The sequence below is a fragment of the Myxocyprinus asiaticus genome, chromosome 27 (genome assembly GCF_019703515.2).
Source record: "Myxocyprinus asiaticus isolate MX2 ecotype Aquarium Trade chromosome 27, UBuf_Myxa_2, whole genome shotgun sequence".
Classification (NCBI taxonomy): domain Eukaryota; kingdom Metazoa; phylum Chordata; class Actinopteri; order Cypriniformes; family Catostomidae; genus Myxocyprinus; species Myxocyprinus asiaticus.
Window position 1 is genome coordinate 21,667,162 of NC_059370.1, and position 22,928 is coordinate 21,690,089.

The 22,928-nt window shown below is 43.1% G+C and overlaps 1 protein-coding gene across 8 annotated transcripts in view; it reads right to left on the reverse strand.

The window, feature by feature from the left end:
* Window positions 1–22,928, reverse strand: part of LOC127418368 (protein diaphanous homolog 2-like) — a 653,451-nt gene that overhangs the window by 482,131 nt on the left and 148,392 nt on the right. The window lies entirely within an intron of this gene.

Below are 22,928 nucleotides of genomic sequence, written 5' to 3' on the forward strand. Positions count from 1 at the left end.
GTATACCCAACAGACTCATGCAGCACGTGCAAGCCATTCACGTATCATAAGCCGGCAGTGCGTCACTTTCGGTTAATCGCGCCCACTTTGCTTCGGTCAGGCTGCACAGATAACAGCCTACATTCCGTTTTTCAATTGATTCTTTTTGCTTTCAAAACACCACAATTAATCCTTGAGATTTCCAACCCAGCATACAGGTACACCCTAATTAAACTATGGTCACACTCAAAATTACATTAAACAATTAAAAAAGAAAACATAAACACACACTGTGGGGTTCAAATATCTTTTTAAGTCTATTCAAAATCTAAATTAAACCTGGAAATAAAGTTTTAGGATTTTGCAGGTGCGATTCACCGAAAATGGCCAAATCGTTGATCGGCTTATGATGCGCGAATGGCTTACATGCGCAGTGCAAGTCTCATCACACATTAAAAGTGTTTAGCCTCCCATTCAACTGATGAAAACACGCTGTGTGATCATAAGGAAGGATTACATCAAGATGTAGATTGGAATGCAGTTGCGAAAAACTTATAAATACAAACATAAATAAAATAGCCTGCTCCTCTCTCGCTGTTGCTCGCTGCATGATTTTGCATAGTTATTGACCAGTAAAATAAATAATGGTACTCCATGTCAAAAAGGTTGCCGACCCCTGCTCTAGGAGAAGCACATGCCAATCTAAGAATAACTTTGCATGCAAACAGCTTTCTATTTCAGATAAAAAACAAATGTCCATCCTAATGGTGGCAGTAAATGAGCAAAAGCATGGCAGAAATTCAGAGGGTGTCCATTCTAACTATCTGACAACAGGCTGAAAATAGTAGAAGGGGGATGTAGTTACAAACACCTGATTTGTGGATGTGCCCCAATGTTCCCAGCTGTATCCCAGTCTCCAGCAGGTGAGAATGATTACTAACACTCCATAACTGCAGTCTCACTTCCTCCCTAAATCAGCACATTTCCCACCCACAGCATTGACTGACACAGAGCTACCAGCTAGACAATACAGCAGGAGCTGCCACACGCTAATCTCACAGTAAAAAGTTTAATGGGAAAATGCTCCCACACACAAAAATAAAAGCAAACTTGTTTTTTATAATTTCATATTTTTGAGCTATAAGGAGAAATAGCTTTTGTATCTCTTTTGAGCTTTAGGAGTTGAACTTTTGGTAGTTATGTTCACAATCCTGTTGGGAGTACTATCAAATATGGATAAAATATATGAATATACAGCTTAACACACAGCTCTTTTTTTGTACATGAGTGACAGCTGGATTATATAACTGAAGTGAATGCCTGGAAGACAGCGAGTCTGATCTAAATGTGCAGTATGAACAGAACAGCAGTCGACAACTAGCTGTTTGTCACACACATAAGCACAAAAAGAACTGTTGTATTATTATACAAAATAAAAAATGTATTACATGGTAGAGTTTAGGGGTATTGTATGGTTGGAGAACGAGAAACTCCTGTTCCTTATCTGTCACTCACTCGACGTTGTGTCGATGTAGTGACACTAGGGGTCACTCTTGGGAGCCCCAAACACCTCTGCTTTTTTGAAAAAAGGCCAATGGGAATTGGCGAGTGGAATTTGTATGCCATTCCCCCGGACATACGGGTATAAAAGGAGCTGGTATGCAACCACTCATTTAGATTTTCTCTTCGGAGCCGAGCGGTTGTATTCAGTGCACTGAATTCAATTCCCTCCAAAGATGCACCTCAAAACTGCTGGATTTACGGCGCATTTCAGCGGCTTCTTCCCCTCTGCACCCGTGGAGTGCAGAGAACGCCTCTGGGCGCTTCGTTAGAGCAAAAATAAGAGAGTATATTCTAAAAGAGTATATTTTCATTCACAAAAAGAGCGGCACACACAGAACGTCTTTTTAAAGATGACTTTCCGTTTGTGTGTTATTCCTGGTTGCAGTCGTTATCTCTCCTCTTCTGACGGCCACGATCGCTGTCTTACTTGTCTGGGCACTGCCCACGTGGAGACATCGTTCGTGGATGAGTCACATCCTCATTGCAAGAACATGACTATGGCAACATTGCGGTTGCGGCTTGCTCTCGAAAGAAAGCAAGCCACCCCAGTGGCTCCCCGCACCAGTCCTTCTACCTACAGGTTTGAGGCCGCATCGGTTAGCACTGGGGGCGATTTGGGGACATCAATGTGACCACCTCTATTGGGTATCCCCCCACGGACCTCCCATTCCCCAGCACGCTCGCTTGCCCTGGTCGGGTTCTCGGACGAGACCACCGGCTCGTCTCAGGGTGAGTTCGACCTCTCGTTCGGAGCTCGGGAAGACGATGAGTTATCGAGCGCAGCATCGGAGATCGGGCTCGTCCAGTCTGACGCAGAGGCTTCGGCTGGGCTTCCTCCTTCGGGAATGGTCGCCCAGTCTCATGCCGACTTCAGTCCTTGGACCGACCTTGCATTTCTATGGGCAGGGGTTCCCCTAGAGCAGGTCTCCAGGCATGTCATGGTTACAACAGACGCCTCCAAAATGGGCTGGGGTGCCGTATGCAATGGGCACACAGCCGCCGGCTCCTGGACTGGCCCGCGGCTGCATTGGCACATCAACTGCCTAGAGTTGTTGGCAGTATTGCTCGCCCTGAGGAGGTTCCGGCCGTTGATCCAGGGCAAGCACATGTTGGTCCGGACGGACAACACAGCAATGGTAGCGTACATCAACCGTCAAGGCGGTCTACGCTCCCGTCGCATGTCACAACTCGCCCGCAGTCTCCTCCTCTGGAGTCAGCAGCGCCTCAAGTCGCTACAAGCCACTAACATCCCGGGCGACCTCAACACTGCAGTGGACGTGCTGTCACGTCAGATTACCCTCAGGGGAGAGTGGAGATGCCACCCTCAGGTGGTCCAGCTGATTTGGAGTCAATTCGGTCAAGCACAGGTAGACCTGTTTGCTTGCCAGGAATCCTCCCACTGCCCACTTTGGTACACCTTGACCGAGGCACCCCTCAGTATAGATGCGCTGGCACACAGCTGGCCCCCTGGACTACGCAAATATGCATTTCCCCCAGTGAGCCTCCTTGCACAGACCCTGTGCAAGGTCAGGGAGGATGAGGAGCAGATCATCCTAGTAGCACCCTACTGGCCCACCCAAACATGGTTCTCGGATCTCACACTCCTCGGGACAGCCCCCCCTGGCGAATTCCCCTGAGGAAGGATATTCTTTCTCAGGGACAGGGCACCATCTGGCACCCTCGACCAGACCTCTGGAATCTCCACGTCTGGCCCCTGGACGGGACGCAGAAGACCTAAGTGGCCAGGCTAGGGCTCCCTCTAAGAGGCGCCTGTATGCCTTGAAGTGGCATCTGTTCACTAAGTGGTGTTCTTCCCGACACGAAGACCCCCAGAGATGCGCAGTCGGATCGGTGCTTTCCTTGCTGCAGGAGAGGCTGGAGGGGTGGTTGTCCCCCTCCACCTTGAAGGTGTATGTAGCCGCTATTTCGGCTCATCACGATGCAGTAGACGGTAAGTACTTGGGGAAGGACGACTTGATTATCAGGTTCCTGAGAGGTGCTAGGAGGTTGAATCCCTCCAGACCACACCTCATACCCTCGTGGGACCTCTCTGTAGTCCTTCGGGGTCTACGGGGAGCTCCTTTGAGCCCTTGGAGAAAGCTGAGCTTAAGGCACTCTCTTTGAAGACTGCCCTCCTGACTACGCTCACTTCCATCAAAAGGATAGGGGACCTGCAGGTGTTCTCTGTCAGCGAATCGTGCCTGAGTTCAGTCTGGGTTACTCTCACGTGATCCTGAGACCCCAACCGGGCTATGTGCCAACGTTCCCACGACACCTTTTAGAGATCAGGTGGTGAACCAGCAAGTGCTGCCCCAGGAGGAGGCAGACCCAGCCTTGGCATTGCTGTTTCCAGTGTGGGCTTTATGCATCTATTTGGATCACATGCAGAGCTTTAGAAGCTCCGAGCAGCTCTTTGTCTGCTTTGGTGGACAGTGGAAAGGAAGTGCTGTCTCCAAGCAGAGGATCGCCCACTGGGTCATTGACGCCATTGCGATGGCATATCAGGCTCAGGATGTGCCACCCCCTGCGGGGTTACGAGCCCACTCTACCAGGAGTGTGGCTGCCTCCTGGGCCCTGGCCAGTGGCGCCTCTTTGGCAGACATCTGCAGAGCAGCGGGCTGGGCAGCACCCAACACCTTTGCGAGGTTCTACAATCTCCGGGTTGAGCTGGTCTCGTTCCGTGTATTGGCAGGCATGAGCAGGTAAGTTCCGGGACAGCTGGCCGGGTGTACCACTTGCGCATAGCACCTTTCCCCTCCCTTGAGGTGAAGACGTGCACTCTTGACTCCCAGTCATGTTCACAGACTGTGATCCCTGGATGACTTTCCGCCTTAGCCCTCTGGCAGTTGAGTTTGCGGAGAAACTCGCTGCCGGCCCAGTATGTGCGCTAATGAGACCTTGTACTGAGGTAGGTGCTCCACATGTGCTGGTTCCCCAAAGGCAACCCCATGTGATATTTTCCGCAAAATTGTTTCCCTGTCGGTAAACTGCGTCTTCCTTGGGCAGAGGCCCCTCTGCCCCCAGTCGCCATGCTTTGTAGAAACTCCTCCCCTTTCAGGTAGGACCTACCATGGGACCTCTCCACATGACATACTTCCAACAAGACTCGGTAAGTCCATGTGACGTATTCCACTCAAAATACCACCACCCCCCACCCCCCCTTTTTGGGCGGGGTGTGGCAGACACTTTTGGCTCCCAGTCGGTTAACAAATTCCACTCTCTTTGGGGAGAAAAGAGAGGAAAAGAGGCCTCGGCTGGGCTAGCTTGTCCCCATTGTTGGGCAGTCGACTTGTTCCTGAAGGACCGTTCGACGTTCATAAGAGCGAGGTTACGTGATGGCCTGGTGCGCTGGCTATGAGGCACACAGCAGTCTGCCCGTCACACACCGCCAGTTCAAGTAACACAGTTCGGATAGTTGTGGCATTTTGTATAGGGACCCCTAGTGTCACTACATCGACACAACGTCGAGTGAGTGACAGATAGAGAACGTCATGGTTACTTTCATAACCTCCGCTCCTGTCCCTCTTGCCACAACGCTGAACTACCCATTGAAATGGCCGGGACCTTGTCTCGGCTCCTCAGCACAAAACCTGAATGAGTGGTTGAATACCAGCTCCTTTTATACCTGTATGTCCGGGGGAGTGGCATGCAAATTCCCCCATTGGCCTTTTTCAAAAAAGCAGAAGTGTTTGGGGCTCCCAAGAGTGATCCCTAGTGTCACTACATCGACACAACGTCTCGTTCCCTCCATCAGGGAACGGAGGTTACGAAAGTAACCATGATGTTAAGTGCTTAAGAAACATTAAGAAATTGAAGTTTTCTTCACTGTTAAACTTAATTGAACAAAAATTGAACTGGAGATTTTATGACCACATATCTGAGAGGATAACTACGGCAACGTCCAGAAATAGTGAACAGTTTAGAAAAAAAAATGTAATTCTTAAAAATCACACAAAAAGGGTACTTATAACTACTGTATATTTATCATTTTTGTATCTGTTACTTTGGTTTACAGGCATTCCTCAAGATCAATACAAGTTAGAGAAGGGTTTGACTTGACTACTGTTTATAGAAACTGTAATTGATCTGCTCCTGTCTGCTCTTGCACGCACAGGATAATTTTAGAATCACACCTGTCAGTATGTATTGTGACAATCCCAACCCCAGGCTGTGTGTGCAAAAACTCTCTCATATATTGCTGTAATAAATATTATAATGATCTGTATGACAAATCTTAAACATGGTCCACTCTTTACCCACATGTTGTATCCTTCCTAATTTTGGACAAAAGTGTCTGCTAAATGAATAAATGTAAATATACATTTGTATTTACTTATTTCTTTACTTAGTCATTGTTTTCATTTATTGATGTATTTATTTATTTGTAATTTATTTATTTATTGCATGGAGGAGTGCCTTTGGTCAAACAAAGGTGTCAAAAATACCCATAAACATTTTTTATGACGTTTCTGCATGCTTAAATCAATTTCAGTTTAAGCTGCCAAGGTCGTGGATGTTCTGTGACTACAGTCTTTACTCTCATGCAGGAGGCAAACGGAGTGAAGACTGTCAATCTGTTACCTGCACTGCTTCTCAATAAAACTCCTTGGGCAAAAGAACTGAAAGTGTGCCATACTCCTGCTTTACTCCTTATTCGTCATTTTCCCTGCATTTATTTATTTCAATTTTTTCTCTCTCTCTCTTATCTATCATCCATGTGTTACTTCTTTTTTATGTGTTTTTCTGTCTGTACATTCTGAAAAAAAAAAAAAAAAAAGGAAGAGAAGAGGGCGACAGAGAGTGGGTGGGCTGTCAAAGTCACCCTTATAGACGGAGGGATGAATTAATGCAGACAGAAGAGTATGTAGGGTAGTATGGAAAGAGTATTAGCAATTGCTTTGCTGATATGAATTCGCTTAAATATCGTCGCCTCAAGATTTGGCTTCCCCAGCAGGCAAGCTGCACTAATAGGCAGTCTTGAAGAAATAAACAGGGCATATCTGTGTGCCGAAGTCCCATTCTCCTCTGTCCAGGCACAGTGAACAGAAACTCTGTCACAGCGACAGAGCTGGTTTTTATAGCAACAGGAAAATAAATGAGCCATTACTACAGGCAGCTGGGGGCTGCAATATGGATTGTGTGTGTTGAGTCTGCAGAACATGTTGTAAACATGGCAGAGAGTGCAGTGATTTACTCTGGTGTGATCAGCAGGTGTTAGTATTTGGTTAAAGCAGTCGGATGGTGGTTGAGCTGGTGGCAACATGATGAGTTGTTAGGCAATAAAAGCAACCTTGATGTTGACTGGCAGCTGTGAATCTGCAATGACCTTGTATATTCTGGTACCATCGTGTGCAAACAACATGCATGGATGCACATAGTTTCAATAAGAACGGCACTCTGCAAGACCCAACTGCTCTCTAAATTGACGGTGTCTCAGTTCTTACAGCTCAATCATTTTCTCTGACCTCTCTTTTTTCTTGCAAATAAGAAAAACTTGTTCTCCCACACCCATCCCAAAGAAATGAGCTGCTCAGGTTGAAACGATGTGGCTCTTTCTTCTCAGGCAGATCCTCATCCTTGAATATGTCATGATCTGGATCTGACTAAAGATCACTCAGTTCATCTGTCTCTTTAGTTTAATCTGAAGGACCCTAATATGACTGGTGTGCTTCTACCTGCCAGAAAGAAGTAATGGGGTGTGTGTTAGAGAGATGTTATTACTTCCCTCATTACTGTCTCTAACTGTACTTGCCCCTGGCTCTTCCCAGACCTGCTAGCTCAAATTCAGCCACTGAACCACAGGCTGCCATCCATCTCACTATGAGAGGAACCTAATGAGAGCTGCTCAGCTGTTAAGTATCATTATATATTTAAAATATCCTTGGGTTGGAAAAGGAAGTATCCATACATTTCTATTGTTTATCCTGTATTTCCTCATTTCTCTTTCTCACAGTGCTCCAAGGTTCTAGCCTAAACTAAGGCTACGTTCACACAGTCAGTGTTTGGGATTGACAACCGTATTTACTAACAGGTGTGAGTCTTGAAATGTCCTGTTCATACAACAGCTTACAGTAGCAGTTCGAATACTGTCTGTATGAACAAAAAACCGAAGTCACAACCATATTCTAACTGCTGTAAACATACACTGTAAAAAAAAATCCTAATTTTACAGAAAATAACTCTAAATTTTTACAGTAGTTTTCCGTATATTTTTTTAAAAAAAATTGTATTCAAAACTCTGTAAAATTACAGACATTATGTGTAAATTAACAACCCAACTGGCATTTGAAGTTTTATGACAATAATGACAAATTACATGTATTTCAATTTTTTTTAAGGAAAAATTATTATATTATTTATACCTTATTTTTTCTGCTTTCTAAAATTACAGACAAATTTATGTAAAATGACAATACTTATCTGTAATTAAATATGTTGCTCATTATACAAAGTTTTATGTCCATACAACATTTTAACGTTTTTCTTTGTAATTTTAAGTCAAATCTTATTAGTTTTATATTTATGTGTACTTTTCCATTCAAATTCTGTAATTCTGGATACAAATTTAGCAAACATCTTTCATTACATCAAACATAACCCATTGCCTTTTTGAAAGAGTACAAAGCTGCACTGCTCTCGAGGTTGAAACTTTCAGTCATATTACACCTCTGGCCACATCAAATCAGTGATGTCACAGTGAGTAAAAGCACATACATGCCAATGAATCTGACCAAAGTAAAATGAGTAAAGGCAAAGTCAGGAAAACAATGCATTGTAATAGTCCAGGCAGGAAGGAATAGAAGCAAGATTTATATGCTTTAAGTCCTTTAGAGCAGCAACATGCTTGAAAGTTTTAACCCCAAGAGAGCAGCATAAACTTTTTCCCATCTGTGATTTAGCGTGTACTTTCTATTGAATGCGTTCACAATAGCCACAATATCCAAAATGTCCTCACTAATATAGTAAAACCTTTAGAAAACCAACTAGTGAGACATTTTAGGTGGTCCTCACTAGTAAAAAAAGGCTCATAAATCGGCCAAAATATGTTTAGCTTTAAGTCTACTAGGATGCATAGGTTTCTGTGAGGGTTAGGGGATATAAAATATATTTAGCCTTCTATGAAATCAATGGAAGTATATGAGATGTCCTCACTATTTTAGTGAAACAAGTGTGTGTATGCGCGCGTGTGTGTGCGTGCGTGTGTAAGCATATATGTATTAATAACTTTACCATACATTACATTTTTATTCATACACTTCAAAGAAAACACCATTTGAGAAATAAATTAAATACAACAGCCTACAAATAAATGTAATTACACACATTCATTTTCTTTCTTTTAAAACAAGTCGTCTTTCCCTATAGTTGATATGTTACCACACTGAAACAATTGCTATTGGCTGTCTCATCGTGTTGCTTTGAGAATGTTTGGATAATCTGACTGTCTTTCAGGAAACTAGCCAGTGAGAACTGTCCGCGCCTCTCACCGGTCTTGTTTGAAAATACGTCTGTTTGGTCTGAGTGGGTGTGTGCTGCTGCTGCCATCCACACTGCTACTTGCCATGGTCCACTTGTAATGGCTGTTACCTGGATTATTTTACATCTTCCTGCTAAATTCTTATTTTGAGTGAATTTGAGTTGTTGGATGTCAACCGAGAACAAAAACATTTGAATATGGTCACAGAGGAAGACATAGACGGGAGCTGTTTGATCACGTAAGTTAAGTGAATTTATATCTTGCAAAAATATGGCGATATCGTAAGAAAACAATTTTTCCCTGTTATTTTCTGTAACAACCTAATGTAACGTAATGTTTTGTTTTCATACCCTTAATTTATGTAGCCCAGTCTAAAAATGGGGAAAACAGACGAGACGTGTGAAAGTTGTAAAACCTGCCGGAGTGTAATTATGCACATTAAGAGTTTCACCAACGGGTAAATGGACATATGCAGAAGGTAAATACCTCTGTAAGTGTATATTTACTTCTTCATCAAGACGTTCTGTGTTAAAGTGAGATGCTAATTGAGATATTAGTACATATTTCAATGTAGTAGTAGCCAGTGTTGCTAGTATGTGTCAATGTTGTCAGCTACTTTAAAGTTCAAACGAACTTTGTATGAATTTGAGAGGTAAAATAACGTTAATGTTTACTTGATTGTGTTATAACGATAGCAGTTTTGGCGAGTGGTGACATTGCTACCACCTTCCTTCTGTTTCAAGCCAGTAATTAAGTAAATCTGTCAATTCACTGAAAAGTTTTAATGTAGTCTAACTTACATTTATGATCGCATCGCATGTGTGTGAGAGACAACAAACATTGTGTATACTGTTAGAAATTAAATGTGCATAGTTGGCAACCATTTCCACCATGTACAATGACTGGTGGTATGCTAAGTTGACAGTCACTTCATTTGTAAACAGATAACAGCACAACTAGAATAGGCATACACATCTGACCGTTGAGGAGTACTGTTGTATTTATTGGACCAGAAAAAAATATATGTATATCAAAGGTGTGGTGTGCAGTTACTAATCTCTCAACAGAATGGAAGTTATTAATTAATGTCCAATATTCCAAGGTAATAGCTCTGAGATGTAATTGACAATATTCTTCACTGTGTCCAACTGTACTGCACACAGCAAATGACCACAGCAGTGCATCACCTGTGAGATCATGAGAAGGCTGAAGAACCAGGAGTGACAAGATATCACTGGATGGTGGGGTACAGAATTAAATCCAGGGACAGGTAAGCAAACAGAGGAAAGACATACAGAGATTGGATTTGTTCTTACTAATTTGTTTCATGAAACCAAGTTCCAATTCAATTCATTTTAATTTGTATAGCACCATCTCATACAAAAGTAGTTCAAAGTGCTTTACATAAAAACAAAGTAAAACAGCAAAAATGTAATTATAAACAGAAACATTCAAGCATACAGACACATAAATACACACACAAGCATACAGTGCATTCAGAAAGTATTCAGACCCCTTCATTTTTTCCACATTTTGTTATATTGCAGCCTTATGCTAAACATTTTTACATTATTATTATTTTTTTTTCACATCAGTCTACACTTCATTCCCCATAATGACTAACAAAAAAAAAACAGATTTGTAGTAACTTTATTAAAAAGAAAAAAAAAAAAAAAAACCTGAAATATCACACTGAGATAAGTATTCAGACACTTTGATTTGAGTCCACCTGTGGCAAATGTAATTAATTGGACATGATTTGAAAAGGCACACACCCGTCTATATAAGCTGAAAATGCATATCAGAGCAAAAACCAAGCCATGAGGTCAAAGGAACTCCCTGCAGAGCTCAGAGACAGGATTATGTCAAGGCACAGATCTGGGGAAGGCTACAAAAAATTATGCTGCATTGAAGGTTCCCAAGAGCACAGTGGCCTCCATAATTCTTTTTTATTTTATTTTTTCTCCACTTTTTCTCCCCAATTTGGAATGCCCATTTCCCAATGCACTCTAAGTCCTCGTGGTGGCATAGTGACTCGCCTCAATCCGGGTGGCGGAGGACGAATCTCAGTTGCCTCCGCATCTGAGACTGTCAATCCACGTATCTTATCATGTGGCTTGTGGAGAAATCACGTGGAGACATAGCGCGTGTGGAGGCTTCACGCTATTCTCCACGGCATCCATGCACAACTCACCACGTGCCCTACCGAGAGCGAGAACCACATTATAGCGACCACGAGGAGGTTACCCCATGTGACTCTACCCTCCCTAGCAACCGGGCCAATTTGGTTGGTTAGGAGACCTAGCTGGAGTCACTCAGCACGTCCTGGATTCGAACTCGTGACTCCAGGGGTGGTAGTCAGAGTCTTTACTTGCTGAGCTACCCAGGCCCCCGCCTCTATAATTCATAAATGGAAGATGTTTGGAACAACCAAGACTCTTCCTAGAACTGTCCGCCTGGCCAAACTGAGCAGTCGGGGAGAAGGGCCTTGGTAAGAGAGGTGACCAATAACCTGATGGTCACTCTGGTTGAGCTCCAGAGATCATGTGTGGAGATGGGAGAAACTTGCAGAAGGACAACCATCACTGCAACACTCCATCGATCTGGGCTTTATAGCAGAATGGCCAGATGGAAGCCTCTCCTCACACATGAAAGCCCGCTTGGAATTTGCAAAAAAGCAGAAACAATATTCTCTGGTCCGATGAAATGAAGATTGAACTGTTTGGCCTCAATTCCAAAAGTACTCTACACAATTCCAATACCATCCCAACGGTGAAACATTGTGGTGGTAGCATCACGCTGTGGGGGTGTTTTTCAGCGGCAGGGACTGGGGGACTGGTCAGGGTAGAAGGAAAGCTGAACACAGCATAATACAGTGATATCTTTAATGAAAACCTGGTCCAGAGTGCTCGGGACCTCAGACTGGGCCAAAGGTTCACCTTCCAACAGGACAATGACCCTAAGCACACAGCCAAGACAATGCAAGAGTGGCTTAGGGACAACTCTGTGAATGTCCTTGAGTGGCCCAGCCAGAGCTCGGATTTGAACCCAATCGAACATCTCTGGAGAGACCTGAAAATGGCTGTCCAGAACTTGAGAGGATCTGTAGTGAAGAATGGCAGAAATCCCCAAATCCAGGTGTGCAAAGCTTTTCGCATCATACTCAAAAAAGTATTCAGGCCTCAATCACTGCCAGAGTACTAAGTACTGAGTTAAGGGTCTGAATACTTACGTCAATGTGATATTTCAGATTTTTTATCCCCTTTATCCCCTTTTCTCCCCAATTTGGAATGCCCAATTCCCACTACTTAGTAGGTCCTCGTGGTGGCATGGTTACTCACCTCAATCCGGGTGGCAGAGGACAAGTCTCAGTTGCCTCTGCTTCTGAGACAATCAATCTTAGCATCTTATCACGTGGCTCGTTGTGTATGGACTCCCAGCATGTGGAGGCTCATGCTACTCTCTGCGATCCACACACAACTTACCATGCGCCCCTTTGAGAGTGAGAACCACTAATCGCGACAATGGGGAGGTTACCCCATGTGACTCTACCCTCCCTAGCAACCGGGACGGTTTGGTTGCTTAGGAGACCTGGCTGGAGTCACTCAGCGCACCCTGGATTTACATTACCAGAATGTCTCATAATGGCAAATGTTGGTACAAACAATTTAAATAAAGTTTGTTTAAACTTGTTTAAAGGAATGGTAAATGAAAGCCTACTTTTTAAGGACTTTTCAGTGAATCTTAGTGTGTCCCCCCAGATGCACCAAGGATCCAGCTGATTACTGGCAATTTGAGGAGGATTGTTCTTAATTTGCTACGTTGCACTGTCACTTCTGGTAAAAATTCTTTGATTATTATTTATTTATTTATTTATTTATTTTTTGTGTTATGTTTTGATTTTACTTATTAATACATTGTATAGTTAGGATTCAGAATTAAAAGACAGTGTAATGTTTGTCCACATACTGTATATTAGAACTATACAGAGCCCCCAGGGGTCAGGATAATTTTGTGGAAAACAACATAAAACTGAATTGGAAAATACAAGCTAAAAAACAACAGACCACAACCCCCTCAGCTCAACAGCACTTTAATGCTAAGTCGGACAAACAGACTTATATAATTACAATTGTAGCTCGGCTTGTATGCAAACAAGTTAAAAGGACCACAACTGGCCTTTGTGCTGTGTGCATGTTCCGATAGAAAGGTGACTTGCAGTGTGTATTTAAGGCAGCATATTTTTCATCCTTCAAATATTTGATTACGAATTATGCCATATATACTTGAACCGGGAGATAAAGTGGGTAGCTTTACTACACAAAAACATGCGTGTGTAACTGTACATGTATACACTACTGAACTATTGATAAAGACTTGGGGGTGGGCTTTGACTTAGGCCAGTAAGCAACCATTTAGCAACCACCCACAACACTCTAGCAACCACCTAGCAATGCCCTAGCAACATGAGAGCAAGTTTTACAGGAACAATCGGCACGTACGGTTTTTCTTCAGCCGCCCCAAAAAACAACAACACACACACACACAAAAAAAACTGTTTTGTAATAGAAATCACAGGTTTTTGAGTATTATGAAATCCCAAATTTGCAACACATTGTTTTTACAGTATATTAAATAATTAATAGCAAGTGTGAAAGTGCTCTTTTTTATTTCTTTCCTCACCAAAAACAGGCAGAACTCTCAATATAATTCACTCTAGAAAAGACTGGTTTCTGGTTTAACTATCCATTGCCCTTTCCTTTGGAAACCAAAGAGAGGCCATAATATGCCATTTAATGACCCTGGCCAGCTCAATCCTTTGGGATGAGATCAACATTACATGAGACCACACTAATCATGCAGACAGCCACATCCACAGGTTCACTGTAATTGGGTTTCTGCTTCTGGCTGGAGAGAACATGGGGAAAGAATCTATGTGCAGGTCCAAAGAAACTCTTATGCAAGAAAGAGAAAGCACAGAGAATTAGAAAGAAAAAGAAAAAGAAAGAGAGGGAGAAAAGAAAGAGGGAACAACCAACAGATGGGGTGGATGCTGGAGAGAAAAAAATAAAAATAATTGGAAAGAGAGAGAGAAGATAGAATGAGGGCTCAACAGTGAAAAGACCAATACAGTCCTTTGACCAAGCACAAAGTGTTCATCTCAGAGTCGTATTGAATCCTTATTTGTCAATAACAGCATTTCCTGCCAGAGACAATAGTGCAGAGAACAATTACTCCAGCAAGCCTGTCAATTTCACTTTGGGACGGGGACAAAGGCTGGTTTTATATAAATATATATATATATATATATATATATATATATATATATATGTGTATTTCTCCCTTACTGTAAAGCAGACTTGGCACGATCTGATGTGTGAGAGTACAACTTTCGCAGGGAGGGGGCAAGCCAGCTGAGTTTATCTACACCTCTGCATGCTACACGCATTAATAATGATACAGCAGCAAACTGACAGGCTGGATAGGTACCAACTCTTCTTAGCTATGACATCCTGAATGATGTAAGTCATATGGGTTTGGAACAAGATGAGGTTGAGTTAATGATGACAGAATTTTCATTTGTTGGTGAACTATCCCTTTAACCAACCTTCTACCTACTTGATGTGCCAGAGTAATCTGGGTCTAGATCTGGATCTAGATCAGCAGACTCCCATCTGTTTGCAGTCAGATATGTGCAGAGAACGCATGATTACGAGCTGATGGAGGTGAGTGATAGCGGTGCATCGCACATTGTGGATGTAATTTATTTCACCGTGAGGTCACTGCACCAGAATAATTCTGTTAAATTACGGTTCATAAGTGGGAGTCAATTTAATAGGAACTAAACAGATAACCTGCTGCTGATAAACCTGTGACTATATCTCTTCCACACGTCATGTGACTGAAATCTCAATAACAGTAGTGAGGGACCATCAATGTAACAGAAGTGGGTTTCACCAATGTCCACCCATAAGCATGACATTCAGATATACATGCCATATTCAAACCAGGTACCTTGACCATTGTGAGGATTTGACTTAAAGGAATGTTCCGGGTTCGACACAAGTTAAATTCCATCAGCGGCATTTGTTGTAAAATGTTAAGTACCATAAAAAAAAATAAAAAAAATTCTCATCCCTCGTTCTCAGTGAAACAGAGTCAGACACTTAGAATGGAAGTAAACAGGAAGGTTTAAAGGCTGACAAATTCTATTCATTTTTGTTAAAACACTAAAAAAGTGCATTATTTGACCTGTAAAATTGCCTAAATTGCCATTTTTATGATGCGACTACTGTATTACATATGAACTTATGTTAACACGTATTATGATTTAGAGGTCGACTGATAGTCGATTTAGTATATACCGATAACTAAGGTAGTGGAAAAGGCCAAAAAAAAAAAAAAAGATTAATCGGACAACAGTTTTTTTTAAAATCGATTTATAGAATGAAAAATATTTCTTAGTCTTTCCTTACTATGAAAGGCACAGACATTGAGGCTGTCATGTGTATTTTGTTGATTCGTGTCTTTTTATTTTGAAAAGTTTAGTTCCTGCTCCCTTGTCATGTGATTTCATGTTTTCCCTACATGTTCATGTGTCATGTTTTCATTGGTTTATTGTTTAATTATCGTGTTATAGTTCTGTTTGTTCATTGGTTTATGTTCTCCCATGTTTTGTATTTAAGCCCTCGTGTTTGCCATTGTCGATTGTCAAGTATTGAATGTGATTGTAGATGTTTAAGTCAAGCCACATTTATGTCAAGCCATAGTCAAGTTCATGTTCATGTTCATGTTTATGTTTTATGTTTCACATTTGTAGTTAGGGTTATTGGTTATCACGTTTGGATTACTGCACTTGTAAATAAACTGCACTTGGGTTCTCTACATTTCGTCATCGTCTTCGTCATTGCCAGTGCCAGCAACGTTACAGAATACTTGACCAAATAATGAACCCAGCAGTTCTGCTCATACGCCTACGTCAGGGGAATCCTCCCCTGGAGGATTATGTAGAGGACATTTGCGCTCTGGCCAGCCAGGTGGATTTTAATGTAGTCGCCCTCAAGGACATTTTTAGGGTGGGGTTAAGTGAGCCGATCTCTTCCTTGATGCCTGGTGGTCGCAGTTCCCTCAGCCTGGCTCAGTATATCGAGATTATTGATAGAGATTATTGGTTCCACGTTCACTGTGGGGGAGGCGGACGCCGAGCCAGAGGTCCACGACATGGCCGCCGCCAAGCCAGAGTTCCACGACATGGCCGCCGCCGAGCCAGCGTTCCACGATATGGCTGCCGCCGAGCCAGCATTCCACGACATGGCCGCCGCCGAGCCAGAGTTCCTCGTCATGGTCGCTGAGCTAGCGCCATCTTTTGCTCCATGCCATGTCACAGCAACGTCTCAGCCTGCTCCATGCCATGTCACAGCAACACCTCAGCCCGCTCCATGCCACGTCACAGCAATACTTCAGCCTGCTCCATGCCACGTCACAGCAACACCTCAGCCTGCTCCATGCCACGTCACAGCAACGCCTCAGCCTGCTCCATGCCATGTCACAGCAATGCCTCAGCCTGCTTCATGCCACGTCACAGCCACACCTGAGCAGTTGGACCTGGAGATGGTTCCCACCCTTATACCCACCTTTAGTTCTCCTGAGCAGGCTAGGGGAACTTTCGGCCCTCCGACCCCGCCTGGACCCTCCGAGCCCTGGACTTCACCTTGGCCTGTCAGTCCCTCGACATTGCTTCAGCTCGGCGTTCCCTCGGCTCCACTGCGGTCCTTCAGCCTGTCGGCTTTGCGGGGGTCCCTCGTCCCTCTGGCTCCTCCTTGGTCTGTCGGTCACCTGGCTCCGCTTTGGCTCTCCGATCTTCTGGCTGTGCCTCGTCCCTCTAATCTGTCAGCTCCACCTGGGACCTCCTTCCCTACGGCTCCGCCTTGCTCCTCCGAGCCTCCTGCACCGCCTTGGTCCTCCCTGCCATTGGCTCCACCCTGGCCTTTCGAGTCTTCGGCTACTCTCCGGGCACCAAGTTCCATGGCTCCACCCCTCGAGCCTCTCACGGCTCTGCCTTCCATGGCTCCGCCCCTCGAGCCTCTCATGGCTCCACCCCCCATGGACTTGTCCTGGTCCCATGCCCCTCGCCCTTTCTCGCCACGCCCCATGCCTCAAGACACCCCCCCCCCAGCTCCCTACAGAACTTTGGAACTTTGTAATGTTTTTGTAATGTTTGTTCTTGTGTTGGGGCGTCGGGAGCCACCCCTTAGTGGGGGGGGGGGGGGGTATGTCATGTGTATTTTGTTGATTCATGTCTTTTATTTTGAAAAGTTTAGTTCCTGTTCCCTTGTCATGTGATTTCATGTTTCTCCTACATGTTCATGTGTCATGTTTTCATTAGTTTATTGTTCAATTATCTTGTTACAGTTCTGTTGTTCATTGGTTTATGTTCTCCCATGTCTTGTATTTAAGCCCTTGTGTTTGCCATTGTCGATTGTCAAGTATTGAATGTGATTGTAGATGTTTAAGTCAAGCCACGTTTATGTCAAGCCATAGTCAAGTTCATGTTTATGTTTTATGTTTCACATTTGTTGTTAGGGTTATTGGTTATCACGTTTGGATTACTGCACTTGTAAATAAACTGCACTTGGGTTCTCTACACTTCGTCATCGTCTTCGTCATTGCCAGTGCCAGCAACGTTACAGAGGCTCCAAAATGAATAAAATCCCAAAAGCAGTTTATTCTGCAACCAAAATCCCAATAATAACCAGAAAAATTAAGATTCTGTGTATAACGTGGGACTTTTAACTATAAACAAGCCCGAAAAACACCAGGGGACTCTTTTTTTAGAAATGACAGAAGTTGTGTCCCAAACTGCACACTTCTGCACTATTTTACGTCATTTTGAAGTGTAAGTAGTGCAAGTAGCATGTTTACACTGAAAATGTGACAAAAAGAAGTGTACTACGAGTACCTGGATGATGCACTTTTTCAACCGTCAAAACATGTGGAATGCTGGACTCTTCGTGCACTCAGCATATGCGAATTGCCGTACATAGCGGAAGGGGTGGAGTTACCAGCAGTGATGGTGATCTGGCAAAACAATTTTAAATAATCGAGAATATGACTATGATGAGGAGGAGGGCGTGGCCGGGCTGTGAGTGTGCACGCCTGGTGCTGAGTGGCCCAATCAGTGGGAGAGAGATAAGAGGAGGAGTCGGGAGTCCTGGAGAGAGAGAGAGAGAGAGAGAGACACATGCGGAGCTGTGTGTGTGTGTCGTCATGATGTTATGTTCCAGTTCCGTGCTTTAAGTTGTAATTAAAGTCTTGTTGAGTGGCAATCCGGTTCCTGCTTCCTCCTTTACCAATGAACAAGAGGCTTGTCAGCCACACTGGTGGCGAAACCCAGGATGGAGGTTTGCGACGTTGAGGGTGTCTGATGCGGTGGTACTGGAGCGGTTCACCCAAAAGCGGAGTAGCCCGCTGCCGTCCGCCAGGTGATGAAGGAGCCGCTGTCGTCCACCAGGGGGCAGGGGAGCTTGCTACCGTTCGCCAGGAAGTGGAGGAGCTGCTGATGGTCACTAGAGGGTGGAGGAGCCGGAGTTTTTAATTTTTTTCTCTCTCTCTCTCTCTCTCTCTCTCTCTCTCTCTCCCACCCCCTTTTCCTCTCGCCTCATCCTACCCAGGTACCCAGGAGGTGGGGAAAACCAGCCGCCGACATGGCCGAAGGGGCCCTGCAGGATAGAAGGGAGGGGTGGGGAGTAAGTCAGTCCAGAGCTTTCCCTGGAGTGAATCAGGCGGTGGGGGTATGTGACGAGGAGGAGGGCATGGCCGGGTTGTAAGTGTGCGCATCTGGTGCTGAGCGGCCCAATCAGCAGGAGAGAGATAAGAGGAGGAGTCGAGAGTGCTGGAGAGAGAGACACACACGGAGCTGTGTGTGTGTGTGTGTGTGTGTGTGTGTGTGTGTGTGTGTGTGTGTGTGTGTGTGTCGTCATGTTGTTATGTTCCAGTTCAGTGTTTTAAGTTGTAATTAAAGTCTTGTTGAGTGGCAATCCAGTTCCTGCTTCCTCCTTTACCGATGAACGAGAGGCTTGTCTGCTACAATGACAACTAGCGAAACTTCTGTCAAGATAGCACCTTACAAAAGTGAGTTAAATGATTTACCATCATACCATGCTGTGTGAATATGTATATTATTGAGATAAAAGTGTTGAACTGAGGGTGGATAGCATGCTAAAGCTAGTGGCAACACAACGCTTGGGTTTGAAACGTCACTTCCGTAAGCTTTTAAACGGCGAACACGTCTGTGTAGTAAAAAAAAACATTAAATGTTCCATTTGGGAGGAAACTACACTTTGAAAATGCATACACTACATGGCTGAGTGCATAGTGTATAGTGTGTCGTTTGGGACACAGCTAAAGACTTGGCTGTGATACAAAGCTCTTTAAGTATTTACCAAATTAAGCTTTTTATAGCCTATATATTCACCAGATGTAGTTTTGAATATATATATATATATATATATATATATATATATATATATATATATATATATATATAGTATATACTGTGTATATACAGTTGAAGTCAGAAGTTTACATACACCTTAGCCAAATACATTTAAACTCGGTTTTTAACAATTCCTGACATTAATCGTAGAAAACATTCCCTGTCTTAGGTCAGCAAGGATCACTACTTTATTTTAAGAATGTGAAATGTCAGAATAATAGTAGAGAGAATTATTTATTTCTGCTCTTATTTCTTTCATCACATTCCCAGTGGGTCTGTCACGAATCCCGCCTTTGTTGTTCCTCCCACTCACCACCAGAGGGCTCCATCACCTGGGGATTGACTTTAACTCTCTGGACTCCATTTCCTATAATCCCCGTACCTGGCAATGATTACCTGTTCACCTGTTTCCAATCTATTCAGCTATTTAAGTCTCACACTCACTCTCTGTCATTGCAAAGACTTGTTTTGCCCTGGCTGACATTTCTGTGCATTTCCTGAGTTTATTGCAGTTCCTGTGTTTGATCCTGGACTGTTTACCCTGTTGCTGCCTGCCTACTATTACTGCCTTGATTTCCTGGATATAACCTGTGATTGTCTGCCACCTGTCCTGACCTCTTTCCTGTTTATTGACCACCTCTCTGGATGATCTTGGATATTACTGTTGCTGGTGATTGAACCCATGCCTGTCTGTATTACTACATTTATTATTATTAAAGCTAAACATGGATCTCAACTCTGTTGACTCATTACAGGGTCAGAAGTTTAAATACACTTTGTTAGTATTCGATAGCATTGCCTTTAAATTGTTTAACTTGGGTCAAACTTTTTGGATAGCCTTCCACAAGCTTCAAACAATACGTTGCTGGAATTTTGGCCCATTCCTCCAGACAGCACTGGTGTAACGGAGTCAGGTTTGTAGGCCTCCTTGCTCATGCACGCTTTTTCAGTTCTGCCAACCAATGTTCTATCAGATTGAGGTCAGGGCTTTGTGATGGCCATTCCAATATCTTGACTTTGTTGTCCTTTGTGCCACAACTTTGGAGGTATGCTTGGGGTCACTGTCCATTTGGAAGACCCATTTGCAACCGAGCTTTAAATTCCTGACTGATGTCTTGAGATGTTGCTTCAATATATCCACATAATTTTCCATCCTCATGATGCCGTCTATTTTGTGAAGTGCACCAGTTACTCCTGCAGCAAAGCACCTCACAAATGCTGCCACCCCCATGCTTCACAGTTGGGATGGTGTTCTTCCACTTGCAAGCCTCACCCTTTTTCCTTCAAACATAACGATGGTCATTATGGCCAAACAGTTCAATATTTGTTTCATCAGACCAGAGGACATTTCTCCAAAAAGTAAGATCTTTGTCCCCATGTGCACTTGCAAACTGTAGTCTGGCTTTTTTATGGTGGTTTTGGAGCAGTGGCTTCTTCCTATCTAAGCAGCCTTTCATGTCATGTCAATATAGGACTCGTTTTACTGTGGATATAGATTATTGTCTACCTGTTTCCTCCAGCATCTTCACAAGGTACTTTGCTGTTGTTCTTGAATTGATTTGCACATTTCACACCAAACTATGTACATCTCTAGGAGACAAAATGTGTCTCCTTCCTGAGCGGTATGATGGCTGTGTGGTCCCATGGTGTTTATACTTGCGTACTATTATTTGTACAGATGAACGTGGTACCTTCAGGTATTTGGAAATTGCTCCCAAAGATGAACCAAACTTGTGGAGGTCCATTTTGTTTCTGAGGTCTTGGCTGATTTCTTTTGATTTTCCCATGATTTCAAGCAAATAGGCACTGAGTTTGAAGGTAGGCCTTAAAATACATCCACAGGTACACCTCCAATTGACTCCAAATAGCCTATCAGAACCTAACTGACTAATTGCCTAAAGGCTTGACATCATTTTCTGGAATTTTAGAAGCTGCTTAAAGGCACAGTTAACTTAGTAAATGTAAACTCCTGACCCACTGGAATTGTGATATAGTCAATTAAAAGTTAAACAATCTGTCTGTAAACAATTCTTGGAAATATTACTCATGTCATGCACAAAGTAGATTTGCCAAAACTATAGTTTGCTAATATGAAATCTGTGGAGTGGTTAAAAAATGAGTTTTAATGACTTCAACCTAAGTGTATGTTAACTTCTAACTTCAACTATATATATACATATATATATATATATTACATTACACACACACACACACACACACACACACAGGCAGCCAAAAGTTTTTAATATTGTACAGATTTTGTTCTTGTGGAAAGAAATGTGTACTTTAATTCACCAAAGTGGCATTCAACTGATCACAATGATTAATGTCAGGACATTAATAATGTGAAAAATTACCATTACAATTTGATTTTTTGTTTTTTTTTCTCAGAACTACTTCAAAGAGTTCTCATCAAAAAATCCTCTACATGCAATGACAGCTTTGCAGATCCTTGGCATTCTAGCTGTCAGTTTGTCCAGATACTCAGGTGACATTTCACCCCACGCTTCCTGCAGCACTTGCCATAGATGTGGCTGTCTTGTCGGGCACTTCTCACGCACCTTACAGTCTAACTGATCCCACAAAAGCTCAATGGGGTTAAGATCCATAACACTCAAATTATCTGTTGTCCAGTGTCTGTGTTTCTTTGCCCACTCTAACCTTTTCCTTTTGTTTTTCTGTTTCAAAAGTTTTCTTTTTCTTTGCAATTCTTCCCATAAGGCCTGCACCCTTGAGTCTTCTCTTTACTGCTATACATGAAACTGGCATTGAGCGGGTAGAATTCAATGAAGCTATCAGCTGAGGACATGTGAAGCTTCTATTTCTCAAACTAGAGACTCTGATGTACTTATCCTCTTGTTTAGTTGTACATCTGGCCTTCCACATCTCTTTCTGTCCTTGTTAGAGTCAGCTGTCCTTTGTCTATGAAGACTGTAGTGTACATCTTTGTATGAAATCTTCAGGTTTTTGGCAATTTCAAGCATTGTATAGCCTTCATGATTGACTTGTGAGTTTCTAGAGAAAGCTGTTTCTTTTTTTTGTCATTTTTGACCTAATATTGACCTTAAGACATGCCAATTTATTGTCTAGTGTGGATTTTGGCTCACATTTAACAAAAACCCACCAATTCACTATCTCAAAAAATTAGAATATGGTGACATGCCAATCAGCTAATCAACTCAAAACACCTGCAAAGGTTTCCTGAGCCTTCAAAATGGTCTCTCAGTTTGGTTCACTAGGCTACACAATCATGGGGAAGACTGCTGATCTGACAGTTGTCCAGAAGACAATCATTGACACCCTTCACAAGGAGGGTAAGCCACAAACATTCATTGCCAAAGAAGCTGGCTGTTCACAGAGTGCTGTATTCAAGCATGTTAACAGAAAGTTGAGTGGAAGGAAAAAGTGTGGAAG